Below are 14,424 nucleotides of genomic sequence, written 5' to 3' on the forward strand. Positions count from 1 at the left end.
TATACATACAATAAGGAATGTATTATTTCCATTTTATTGATGAGCTAACTGAGACTACTAGCATCTAAGCACATTGTCCAGGGTTAAAAAAAAAACTAGGACATGATAGACCTGGGGGTCAAACCCAACCTGACCTGATCTCAAACACCTTGTTGCTACCCAAAGAACTCTAGATTTAGATTTGTGTCTTTATTTTGTAAAATAATGAACTGGAAACCAGTCCACAACGATTTCTTGAGGATACGTTTTGTGCTCTTGTTCAGAGTCTGCTGTGGTGGCAGAGGTAGTGTTTTTATTATTATTTTTATATTTTTAAATTTGTAAATGCACTTTATCAAAGCTCTTTTAGCTAAATCAAGTACGGAATACACTTGTAAAACCATTGCTTTCTTGACTATAGTATTAGAACTGGTTCCTTGGTACCTAATATTTGAATTGCACCTTATGACCCACCAAGTATTGACCCATGTATTTAATCCTCACAAATCTGTGGTCCAGGTAAACATGACAGCATCATCATTTCCTGTGTCAGGAAACTGACACAGAGGAATTTTAAGCTATAAGTCTGAGATCCCACAGAGAGTGAGGGGGGTTGTACCAGATCCCACATCCTGGCTGCCATGGTCCAAATCTCATGCTATCTCCACAATTCTACAAATAGTAATCAATAAGCAACTAAAAACAAAGTCATGTTCTTCACTGGATTCCCATATTGACTATACTGTCTCTCTTTCTGAATTTTAAGAGCTTAGGCCATGATGCTATTATTTTTATTTTTGCATTAGACCCATATAATATCTTTGAAGGAATTGTCTCCTTGTTCAACACATCCTTTGCTTGTAGACACCCTGGAGAATTTACACATCAACATGACATCCTTGCAAAACAAAACAAAATACAACAAAAAAACAGAACAAAACTCTGCCGCCTGCCCTAAATTACACATCTTTCCCTGAATATCTGAGAAATGTTTCTGTGATCAGGCAAAAGCCTTTCACTTTCTCAGAGTAATGTATTCTCACTTCTGGGGGAAAATACTCAAAATATATGCTATTTACGGATGATTAACAACATCTGATTTCATGTTGACAGCTTCCTTATTAAAATATGCTTTCATGATTAAAATAGCACATACAAAAACACACATTTATAGAGTAATGTCTCTAAAACAATGATTCCTGGTTCTAGACATTCAAAATAATTGAATGACTTTTATTTATGTAGAACACCCTTATTCATTGTCCATCATCTATATAATTCCTACTTATAATTTATGTTAACTCAAGTTTTACCTCCTTAAGAATTTTCCTGATTCATTAGTCTGGTTTAGATGCCTCTGTTCTGTGCCCCCAAAGCAACTGTTGCGTAAACTTACCAGAATATTTGGTTATTATTATTTTACTGGAATAGAAGTCTCTCATGAAGCATTTCGGTTTTGTTTACTTACTCATATTCCCAAAGCTTAGCAGAATCACAGTATATGTTATTCAGCAAATTCTTATTGAATGAAAAATATAGTCGAACATTTAAAAAATGTAAAGTATTTTATTGGTAACTGGGATTTATTAAAATAATTTTGTATGGTTTGATACAGAAGAATGATTTTCAACCAAGAGGATTTCATATGGTTCTTATTCATAAAAGATTTTGATAAGGGCCAAAAAAATTGATCTTTGTAGATAAATATTTAGACTAATTAAGGAATTAAGGAAAGAACTTAATAATTACCTATAGTTAGTGATTGTCCACTATTGTCGATATGGGTACAGATGACTTAATTTGGAATATAAATGATATGTCTGTGATTGTTATGAACTGTCAACCTGGAATTGTAGTTGGTGATGGGGAGGAGGGTGAGCTACAAAGAGGTTAATCAAACATCTCTATCTAGTTCCCTTCTGACCTCACTTTATGGTAATGATGCACAATGATAGGTTTTTAGTTAATATAGGTGGATAAGCCCTTGAGGAACTTACATTATAGTCTCAGAAATGTGGATAGAATGTCAGTTAAGGTTTAGCATAATAGATGCTGCCATATTTACATGGACAGATAGGGGCACAGAAGGAACGTCCAAGTTTTGTGGCACTTGGCATAATCCATTCTCCATCTTTTTTGAGTTACTATTGCACAGTGCCTGGTGAATTACAGGCATTCAATACTGTTTGGTTCTCCATCTTTTCTCTTTTTCTCTTTATTTTTATAGGGTCTGTGTGCATGTGTGTGTGTGCGTGTGTAATCAAAAATATATCAGTCTTCTTATTTTCTTCCCATTGACCATCATTGATTTGCTTATTCTCAGAGAGACATTAGGGTTAAAAAAGATGGCTCTATGAAAATATCAGAGTAATATCCCTTTATATTATACCTGTTTGCTTCTTTTAATAATAAGTGAACACTTTTTGCAGTTGATTTGGTCAATTTTGACTTAAATATGTTTTGTTAAAAAGATATCTATAGGCAGTTGAGGAAGATGGCGGAAGACTAAGACGCGGAGATCACCTTCCTCCCCACAGATACACCAGAAATACATCTACACGTGAAACAACTCCTACAGAACACCTACTGAACGCTGGCAGAAGACCTCAGACCTCCCAAAAGGCAAGAAACTCCCCATGTACCTGGGTAGGGCAAAAGAAAAAAGAAAAAACAGAGACAAAAGAATAGGGATGGGACCTGCACCAGTGGGAGGGAGCTGTGAAGGAGGAAAGGTTTCCACACACTAGGAAGCCCCTTCGCGGGCGGAGACTGCAGGTGGCAGAGGGGGAAGCTTCAGAGCCGCGAAGGAGAGCGCAGCCACAGGGGTGCGGAGGGCAAAACGGAGAGATTCCCACACAGAGGATCAGTGCCTACCGGCACTCACCAGCCACAGAGGCTTGTCTGCTCACCCGCCGGGGCAGGCGGGGGCTGGGAGCTGAGGCTCGGGTTTCAGAGGTCGGATCTCAGGGAGAGGACTGGCGGCGTGAACACAGCTTGAAGGGGGCTAGTGAGCCACAGCCAGCCAGGAGGGAGTCCGGGAAAAAGTCTGGAGCTGCCAAAGAGGCAAGAGACTTTTTCTTGCCTCTTTGTTTCCCGGTGCGCGAGGAGAGGGAATTAAGAGCGCTGCTTAAAGGAGCTCCAGAGAAACAGGGGCGAGCCGCGGCTATCAGCGTGGACCCCAGAGATGGGCATGAGACACTAAGGCTGCACCAAGAAGCCTGTGTGCGAGCACAGGTCACTCTCCACACCGCCCCTCCCGGGAGCCTGTGCAGCCCACCACTGCCAGGGTCCCGTGATCCACGGAAAACTTCCCCAGAAGAATGCACAGTGTGCCTGAGGTTGGTGCAACGTCATGCTGGCCTCTGCCGAAGGCTCGCCTTCGCATTCCGTACCCCTCCCTCCCCCCGGCCTGAGTGAGCCAGAGCCCCCAAATCAGCTGCTCCTTTAACCTCGTCCTGTCTGGGCGAAGGACAGACGCCCTCAGGCAACCTACAAGCAGAGGCAGGGCCAAATCCAAAGTTGAACCCCAGTAACTGGGCGAACAAAGAAGAGAAAGGAAAATTTCTCCCAGCAGCCTCAGGAGCAGCGGATTAAATCTCCACAGTCAACTTGATGTATCCTGCAACTCTGGAACACCAGAATAGACAACGAATCATCCCAAATTGAGGAGGTGGACTTTGGGAGCAGGATATATTATTTTTTCCCCTTTTCATCTTTTTGTGAGTGTGTATGTGTATACTTCGGTGTGAGATTTTGTCTGTATAGCTTTGCTTTCACCATTTGTCCTAGGGTTCTGTCTGTCCCTTTTTTTTTTTTAACTTAAAAAATTTTTTTTCTTAATAATTATTGTTTATTTTAATAACTTTATTTTATTTTATCTTACTTTATTTCATTTTATTTTATCTTCTTTCTCTTTCTCTCTTTCTTTCTTTCTTTCTTTCTTTCCTTTCTTTCTTTCCTTTCTTTCTATTTTTTTCTCTCTGTTATTCTGAGCCGTGTGGATGCAAGGCTCTTGGTGCTCCAGCCAGGAGTCAGTGCTGTGCCTCTGAGGTGGGAGAGACAACTTCAGGACACTGGTCAACAAGAGACCTCCCAGCTCCACGTAATATCAAATGGCAAAAATCTCCCAGAGATCTCCAACTCAATGCCAAGACCCAGCTTCACTCAACGACCAAAAAGCTACAGTGCTGGACACCCTATGTCAAAAAACTAGCAAGACAGGAACACAACCCCACCCATTAGCAGAGAGGCTGCCTGAAATCATAATAAGGCCACAGACACCCAAAAACGCACCACCATACGTGGACCTGCCTACCAGAAAGACAAGGTCCAGCCTCATCCACCAGAACACAGGCAGTAGTCCCCTACACCAGTAAGCCTACACAACCCACCGAACCAACCTTAGCCACTGGGGACAGACACCAAAAAATACGGGAACTACGAACCTGCAGTCTGCAAAAAGGAGACCACAAACACAGCAAGATAAGCAAAATGAGAAGACAGAAAAACACACACCAGTTGAAGGAGCAAGGTAAAAACCCACAAGACCTAACAAATGAAGAGGAAATAGGCAGTCTACCTGAAAAAGAATTCAGATTAATGATAGTAAAGATGATCCAAAATCCTGGAAATAGAATAGAGAAAATGCAAGAAACATTTAACAAGGATGTAGAAAACTAAAGAGGAAACAAGCAATGATGAACAACACAATAAATGAAATTAAAAATACACTGGAATGGATCACTAGCAGAATAACTGAGGCAAAAGAACAGATTAGTGACCAGGAAGAAAAATAGTGGAAATAACTACTGCAGAGTAGATTAAAGAAAAAAGAATGAAAACAACTGAGGACAGTCTCAGAGACCTCTGGGACAACATTAAACACACCATATTAGACTTATAGGGGTCCCAGAAGAAGAAGAGAAAAAGAAAGGGACTGAGAAAGTATTTGAAGAGATTATAGTTGAAAACTTCCCTAATATGGGAAAGGAAATACTTAATCAAGTCCAGGAAACACAGAGTTCCATACAGGATAAATCCAAGGAGAAACACACCAAGACACATATTAATCAAACTGTCAAAAATTAAATACAAATAAAACATATTAAAAGCAGCAAGGGAAAAACACCAAATAACACACAAGGGAATCCCCATAAGGTTAACAGCAGATCTTTCAGCAGAAACTCTGCAAGCCAGAAGGGAGTGACAGGACACTGTCAGGGACTGATGAAGGAGGAAAACCTACAACCAGGATTACTCTACCCAGCAAGGATCTCATCCAGGTTTGATGGAGAAATTAAAATCTTTACAGACAAGTAAAAGCTGAGAGAGTTCAGCACCACCAAACCAGCTTTACAACAAATGCTAAAGGATCTTCTCTAGGGAAGAAACAAAAGAGAAGGAAAAGAGCTACAATAACAAACCCAAAACAATTAAGAAAATGGGAATAGGAACATACATATCAATAATTACCTTAAATGTAAATGGATTAAATGTTCCCACCAAAAGACACAGACTGGCTGAATGGATACAAATACAAGACCCATATATATGCTGTCTACAAGAGACCCACTTCAGACCTAGGGACACATACAGACTGAAAGTGAGGAGACAGAAACAGATATTCCATGCAAATGGAAATCAAAAGAAACCTGGAGTAGCAATTCTCATATCAGACAAAATAGACTATATAATAAAGACTATTACAAGAGACAAAGAAGGACACTATATAATGATCAAGGGATCAATCCAAGAAGAAGACATAACAATTGTAAATATTTATGCACCCAACATAGGAGCACCTCAATACATAAGGCAAATACTAACAGCCATAAAAAGGGAAATTGACAGTAACACAATCATAGTAGGGGACTTTAACACCCCACTATCACCAATGGACAGATCATACAAAATGAAAATAAATAAGGAAACACAAACTTTAAATGATACATTAAACAAGATGGATTTAATTGATATTTATAGGACATTCCATCCTAAAACAACAGAATACACATTTTTCTCAAGTGCTCATAGAACATTCTCCCAGATAGATCATATCTTGTGTCACAAATCAAGCCTTGGTAAATTTAAGAACATTGAAATTGTATCAAGTATCTTTTCTGACCACAACACTATGAGACTAGATATCAATTATAGGAAAAGATCTGTAAAAAATAAAAACACATGGAGCCTAAACAATGTACTACTTAATAACCAAGTGATCACTGAGAAATCAAATAGGAAATTAAAAAATACCTAGAAAAAAATGACAATGGAGACATGACAACCCAAAACCTATGGGATGCAGCAAAAGCAGTTCTAAGAGGGAAGTTTATAGCAATACAATCCTACCCTAAGAAACAGGAAACATTTCGAATAAACAACCTAACCTTGCACCTCAAGCAATTAGAGAAAGAAGAACAAAAAAACCCTAAAGTTAGCAGAAGGAAAGAAATCATAAAAATCAAATCAGAAATAAATGAAAAAGAAATGAAGGAAACGATAGCAAAGATCAATAAAAGTAAAAGCTGGTTCTTTGGGAAGATAAACAAAATTGATAAACCATTAGCTAGACTCATCAAGAAAAAAAGGGAGAACACTCAAATGAATAGAATTAGAAATGAAAAAGGAGAAGTAACAATTGATACTGCAGAAACACAAAGGATCATGAGAGATTACTGCAAGCAACAATATGCCAATAAATGGACAACCTGGAAGAAATGGACAAATTCTTAGAAATGCGCAACCTGCCGAGACTGAACCAGGAAGAAACAGAAGAAATATGAACAGACCAATCACAATCACTGAAATTGAAACAGTGATGAAAAATCTTCCAACAAACAAAAGCCCAGGACCACATGGCCTCACAGGAGAATTTTATCAAACCTTTAGAGAAGAGCTAACAGCTATCCTTCTCAAACTCTTCCAAAATATAGCAGAAGGAGGAACACTCCCAAACTCATTCTACGAGGTCACCATCACCCTGATACCAAAACCAGACAAAGATGTCACAAAGAAAGAACGCTACAGGCCAATATCACTGATGAACATAGATGGAAAAATCCTCAACAAAATATTAGCAAACAGAATCCAACAGCACATTAAAAGGATCATACACCATGATCAAGTGGGGTTTATTCCAGGAATGCAAGGATTCTTCAATATATGCAAATCAATCAATGTGACACACCATATGAACAAACTGAAGGAGAAAAACCATATGATCATCTCAATAGATGCAGAGAAAGCTTTTGACAAAATTCAACACCCATTTATGATAAAAACCCTGCAGAAAGTAGGCATAGAGGGAACTTTCCTCAACATAATAAAGGCCATATATGACAAACCCACAGCCAACATCGTCCTCAATGGTGAAAAAGTGAAACCATTTCCACTAAGATCAGGAATAAGACAAGGTTGCCCACTCTCACCACTCTTATTCAACATAGTTTTGGAAGTTTTAGGCACAGCAATCAGAGACGAAAAAGAACTAAAAGGAATCCAAATTGGAAAAGAAGAAGTAAAGCTGTCACTGTTTGCAGATGACATGATACTATACATAGAGAATCCTAAAGATGCTACCAGAAAACTACTAGAGCTAATCAATGATTTTGGTAGAGTAGCAGGATACAAATTAATGTACAGATCTCTGGAATTCCTACACACTAATGATGAGAAATCTGGAAGTGAAATTAAGAAAACACTCCCATTTACCACTGCAACAAAAAGAATAAAATACCTAGGAATAAACCTACCTAGGGAGACAAAAGACCTGTATGTAGAAATCTATAAGACACTGATGAAAGAAATCAAAGATGATATAAACAGATGGAGAGATATACCATTTTCTTGGATTGGAAGAATCAACATTGTGAAAATGACTCTACTACCCAAAGTAATCTACAGATTCAATGCAATCCCTATCAAACTACCACGGTCATTTTTCACAGAACTAGAACAAAAAATTTTACAATTTGTATGGAAACACAAAAGACCCCGAATAGCCAAAGCAATCTTGAGAACAAAAATCGGAGCTGGAGGAATTAGGCGCCCTGACTTCAGACTATACTACAAAGCTACAGTAATCAAGACAGTGGTACTGGCAGAAAAACAGAAATATAGATCAATGAAACAGGATAGGAAGTCCAGAGATAAACCCACGCACATATGAACACCTTATCTTTGATAAAGGAGGCAAGAATATACAGTTGAGAAAAGACAGCCTCTTCAATTAGTGGTTTTGGGAAAACTGAACAGGTACATGTAAAAGAATGAAGCCAGAACACTCCCTAACACCATACACAAAAATAAACCCAAAATGGATTAAAGACCTAAATGTAAGGCCAAACACTATCAAACTCTTATAGGAAAACATAGGCAGAACACTCTATGACATAAATCACAGCAAGATCCTTTTTGACCCACCTCCTAGAGAAATGGAAATAAAAACAAAAATAAACAAATGGGACCTAATGAAACTTCAAAGCTTTTGCACAGCAAAGGAAACCATAAACAAGACCAAAACACAACCCTTAGAATGGGAGAAAATATTTGCAAATGAATCAACAGATAAAGGATTAATCTCCAAGATTTACAAGCAACTCATGCAGCTCAATAACAAAATAGCAAACAACTCAATCCAAAAATGGGCAGAAGACCTAAACAGACATTTCTCCTAAGAAGATACAGATTGCCAGCAAACACATGAAAGAATGCTCAACATCATTAATCATTAGAGAAATGCAATTCAAAACTACAATAAGATATTATCTCACACTGGTCTGAATGGCCATCATCAAAAAATCTAGAAACAATAAATCCTGGAGAGGGTGTGGAGAAAAGGGAACCCTCTTGCACTGTTGGTGGGAATGTAAATTGATACAGCCACAATGGGAACAATATGGAGGTTCCTTAAAAAACTACAAATAGAACTACCATACGACCCAGCAATCTCACTACTGGGCATATACCCTGAGAAAACCATAATTCAAAAAGAGTCATGTACCAAAATGTTCATTGCAGCTCTATTTACAATAGGCAGGACATGGAAGCAACCTAAGTGTCCATCATCAGATGAATGGATAAAGAAGATGTGGCACATATATACAATGGAATATTACTCAGCCATAAAAAGAAATGAAATTGAGATATTTGTAGTGAGGTGGATGGACCTAGAGTCTGTCATACAGAGTGAACTAAGTCAGAAAGAGAAAAACAAATACCGTATGCTAACATATATATATGGAATCTAAGAGAAAAAAAAGGTTGTGAAGAACCTAGGGGTAAGACGGGAATAAAGACACAGAAGTACTAGAGAATGGACTTGAGGATAGGGGGAGGGGGAAGGGTAAGCTGTGACAAAGTGAGAGAGTGGCATGTACATGTATACACTACCAAACGTAAAATAGATAGCTAGTGGGAAGCAGCCGCATAGCACAGGGAGATCAGCTCGGTGCTCTGTGACCACCTAGAGGGGTGGGATAGGGAGGGTGGGAGGGAGGGAGACACAAGAGGGAAGAGATATGGGAACATATGTATATGCATAACTGATTCACTTTGTTATAAAGCAGAAACTAACACACGATTGTAAAGCAATTATACTCCAATAAAGATGTTAAACAAACAAACAATAAATAAAATTGCCATTCTGCCACTACAGTTTTGTGGTAGTTATGAGCATTAAATGATATCGTGTGTCTTTAAAATGCAGCATACTGCCAGTTCATTGAGAAGACACTCAATAAATCGTATCAAGTATTACTCAAAAAAAAAAAAGGTATCTATAGTCTAATCCCAGTGCATTCTTGTGTATCTGGTAATTAAAGAGATGCTGTACCAAATAGATTGAGGTAAACAGAGATTCTGTTTTGGGAAAAGCCTTGAACATTCTGTGGAGAAACCAAGGGTGAGAAAGGGCAGCCCATGGATTCATACTTGGAACTTGTGTAAAGATGTCCATGTTGTCTTCTTTTTTCGGGATACAAAGGGCATCCAGAATTCTCCCTTTCTCCATCCTGCAAAGAAATCTCTGAAGATCAGAGAGGAGCAGTGAGATACAGGTAGCTTGAATAGAGCTCTCCTCCACACAGAATAGCTGTGTATCTGCTTGCAAAAGTATGTTTCATTTTGTAAATGAAAGTATCCAGAAAAGTTAGTTAGTTGTCCCCATGATTCAACTGGGGGATGTGAGGGAAATAGGCAAATTTTTTTTTAAAAATAAAAAGATATTTTGGATGTTTAGCTTAAGTTCTTAGAGTAAAAGAGAACAGCTATAAAAGAAAGGGAGAATAGCTCATTAGTTGACTGTATTATACAATGGCCCAAAAGACAACTACCCAGAAGCCTTTGTACCTATGATAGCACAAGTTTGATCATATTTCAAGTGTGCCATCGGGCAAGTTGTTTTCATTATTTGTGCCGACATTATCTGATTATCTCCTGCCACGTGGCTATACAAAGACCTCAAGGACTTTTGGTCTATTTGAGAGCACATATGGTGTGATGCTCTGGTTTTCTACCTGTGGTCCACAGAACTCTAAGAACATCCACAGATGTGCAGTAGGAGTCATGTGGAGGTGAAGAATAAGGGTTTGAGAGTTCAGTCACCAGGACCCTCATACCTGCACCAAACAGAGAGGTACAGCTTTAATCTGGTTTATCTATAGGCTTCTGTGAAAGATTTTATTTGGAAAAAAAAGTGTTTTTAAGCTAAAATATATTTGAAAAGCATTAATATAATGTAAAAAATACAAACTACAGAAATAAATGGACTAAAACTTTATATTGAAACTCTGTCATTTGTTAATGATGTGCTCCTGTAAAGATCTTGTAATTTATTTAAACTTAACTTTACTCATTTAAAAAATGGGACTATTATCACTGATTTTACAAAGTGATTCGGAGTATTAGGTGGAAGGGAACTAACATTTCTAGAGGCCATAATAATTACCAAGCTCTGCAGAAAACTATTCAACACATTCTGCATTCCTTCCTGCTCTCCCTACCACCCCACAATGTACACTAAATATGTGATACTCAGATAAACTGCAGCATACTTTTGATCCAGACTGTCATTTATTTATATTATCATGTATTCTACATTATAAGCACCTTGAGCATCAACGTGAAATAGCATATTTTGTGAGAACTTCAACATTTCCATGGAGAGGATTTCACTGTTAATCCCTTGCCATTCATTGCCTTGGTATTTGAACAGTAGTACTCTAAATCCCTGTGGTTACAATCACTACATTTCATCCCAGAGTCACCTCTGCTGCAGTATACAACATCACCCTATAGTCACTTCATCAGTCTCTAGTTTCTATCAATCTTCTCCATCTTTAATGTGATCAACCCTAGCTTTCTCTTAATCACCCAGGATGCTGAGACAAAAAAAATTAGCTAATCATGCTTTTCTTGGAAAACCACTAAGCCCCAAACCAAATACCCTATAAAATCTCCTAAAGAAAAAAAAAAATTGGGTGGGTGGGAAGGATGGATGAATGGATAGGTAGATGATAGATGATAGATAGATAGATACAGATGTTTGTGGCAAAATTTAGTTATTAAAGTCTAAATGTAAAATAAAACTTATTTATGGATAGGAATCAGTGACACCTAAATTAAAGTATCTGTATTAATATTATGTCAATTTAGGTTCTCAAGAAGGACATTGTAAAGAAAATGATTTAAGAAGACAATCATAGCCACCATTTATTGAGAACTCTTTAAGAGTAGGTCTCGGCAATTTCTCTATATAAGCAAGCTTAGCTTTCATAGTTTGTATTTTTTAATTTTTCTTTTATTTATATTTTTTATACAGCAGCTTCTTATTGGTTATCCATTTTATACATATTAGTATATATATGTCAATCCCAATCTCCCAATTTATGACACCACCACCCACCCCCACCATTTTCCCCCTTGGTGTCCATATGTTTGCTCTCTATATCTGTGTCTCAATTTCTGCCCTGAAAACTGGTTCATCTGTACCATTTTTCTAGGTTCCACATATATGCGCTTAATATACGATACTTGTTTTTCACTTTCTGACTTACTTCATTCTGTATGACAGTCTCTAGATCCATCCACGTCTCTACAAATGACACAGCTTCATTCCTTTTTATGGCTGAGTAATATTCCATTGTACATATGTTCCACACCTTCTTCATCCATTCATCTGTCGATGGGCATTTAGGTTGCTTCAATGACCTGGCTATTGTAAATAGTGCTGCAATGAACATTGGGGTGCATGTGTCTCTCTGAATTATGGTTTTCTCTGGGTATATGCCCAGTAGTGGGATTGCTGGGTCATATGGTAATTCTATTTTTAGTTTTTTAAGGAACCTCCATACTGTTCTCCATAGTGGCTGTATCAATTTACATTCCTACCAACAGCACAAGAGGGTTCCCTTTTCTCCACACCCTCTCCAGCATTTGTTGTTTGTAGATTTTCTGATGATGCCCATTCTAACTGGTGTAAGGTGATACCTCATTGCAGTTTTGATTTGCATTTCTCTAATAATTAGTGCTGTTGAGCAGCTTTTTTTTTTTTGCTGTACGCGGGCCTCTCACTGTTGCGGCCTCTCCCGTTGCGGAGGGCAGGCTCCGGATGTGCAGGCTCAGCGGCCATGGCTCACGGGCCCAGCCGCTCCGCAGCATGTGGGATCCTCCCAGACCGGGGCACAAACCCACATCCCCTGCATCGACAGGCGGACTCTCAACCACTGCACCACCAGGGAAGCCCATTGAGCAGCTTTTGATGTGCTTCTTGGCCATCTGTATGTCTTCTTTGGAGAAATGTCTGTTTAGGGCTTCTGCCCATTTTTGGATTGGGTTGCTTGTTTTTTTTAATATTGAGCTGCATGAGCTGTTTATATATTTTGGAGATTAATCCTTTGTCTGTTGATTCGTTTGCAAATATTTTCTCCCATTCTGAGCGTTGTCTTTTTGTCTTGTTTGTAGTTTCTTTTGGTTTGCAAAAGCTTTTATGTTTCATTAGATGCCATTTGTTTATGATTGTTTTTATTTCCATTACTCTAGGAGGTGGATCAAAAAAGATCTTGCTTTGATTTCTGTCAAAGAGTGTTCTTCCTATGTTTTCCCCTAAGAGTTTTATAGTGTCCAGTCTTAAATTTAGGTCTCTAATCCATTTGGAGTTTATTTTTGTGTATGGTGTTAGGGAGCATTCTAATTTCATTCTTTTACATGTAGCTGTCTAGTTTTCCCAGTACCACTTAATTGAAGAGATTGTCTTTACTCCACTGTATATCCTTGCCTCCTTTGTCATAGATTAATTGACCACAGGTGTGTGGGTTTATCTCTGGGCTTTCTATCCTGTTCCATTGATCTATATTTCTGTTTTTCTGCCAGTACCATACTGTCTTGATTACTGTAGCTTTGTAGTACAGTCTGAAGTCAGGGAGTCTGATTCCTCCAGCTCCATTTTTTTTCCCTTAAGGCTGCTTTGGCTATTCGGGGTCTTTTGTGTCTCCATGCAAATCTTAAGAATTTTTGTTTTAGTTCTGTAAAAAAATGCCATTGGTAATTTGATAGGGATTCCATTGAATCTGTAGATTGCTTTGGGTAGTAGAGTCATTTTCACAATATTGATTCTTCGAATCCAAGAAAATGGTATATCTCTCCATCTGCTTATATCACCTTTGATTTCTTTCATCAATGTCTTATAGATTTCTACATACAAGTCTTTTGTCTCCCTAGGTAGGTTTATTCCTAGGTATTTTATTCTTTTTGTTACAATAGTAAATGGGAGTGTTTCCTTAATTTCTCTTTCAGATTTTTCATCATTAGGGTATAGGAATGCAAGAGATTTCTGTGCATTAATTTTGTACCCAGCAACTTTACCAAATTCATTGATTAGCTCTAGGAGTTTTCTGGTAGCATCCTTAGGATTCTCTATGTATAGTATCATGTTATCTGCAAACAGTGACAGTTTTATTTCTTCTTTTCCAATTTGTATTCCTTTTATTTCTTTTTATTCTCTGATTGGCGTGGCTAGGACTTCCAAACCTATATTGAATAATAGTGGCGAGACTGGACATCTTTGTCTTGTTCCTGATCTTAGAGGAAATGGTTTCAGTTTTTCACCATTGAGAATGATGTTTGCTGTGGGTTTGTCATATACGGCCTTTATTATGTTGAGGTAGGTTCCCTCTATGCCCACCTTCTAGAAAGTTTTTTTCGAAAATGAGTGTTGAATTATTTCAAAAGCTTTTTCTGCATCTATTGAGATGATCATATGGTTTTTATTCTTCAGTTTGTTAATACGGTGTATCACATTGATTGATTTGCATATATTGAAGAATCCTTGCATCCCTGGAATAAATCCCACTTGATCATGGTGTATGATCCTTTTAATGTGTTGTTGGATTCTGTTTGGTAGTATTTTGTTGAGGATATTTGCATCTATATTCATCAGTGATATTG

The sequence above is a fragment of the Lagenorhynchus albirostris genome, chromosome 9 (assembly GCF_949774975.1).
Source record: "Lagenorhynchus albirostris chromosome 9, mLagAlb1.1, whole genome shotgun sequence".
Lineage (NCBI taxonomy): Eukaryota > Metazoa > Chordata > Mammalia > Artiodactyla > Delphinidae > Lagenorhynchus > Lagenorhynchus albirostris.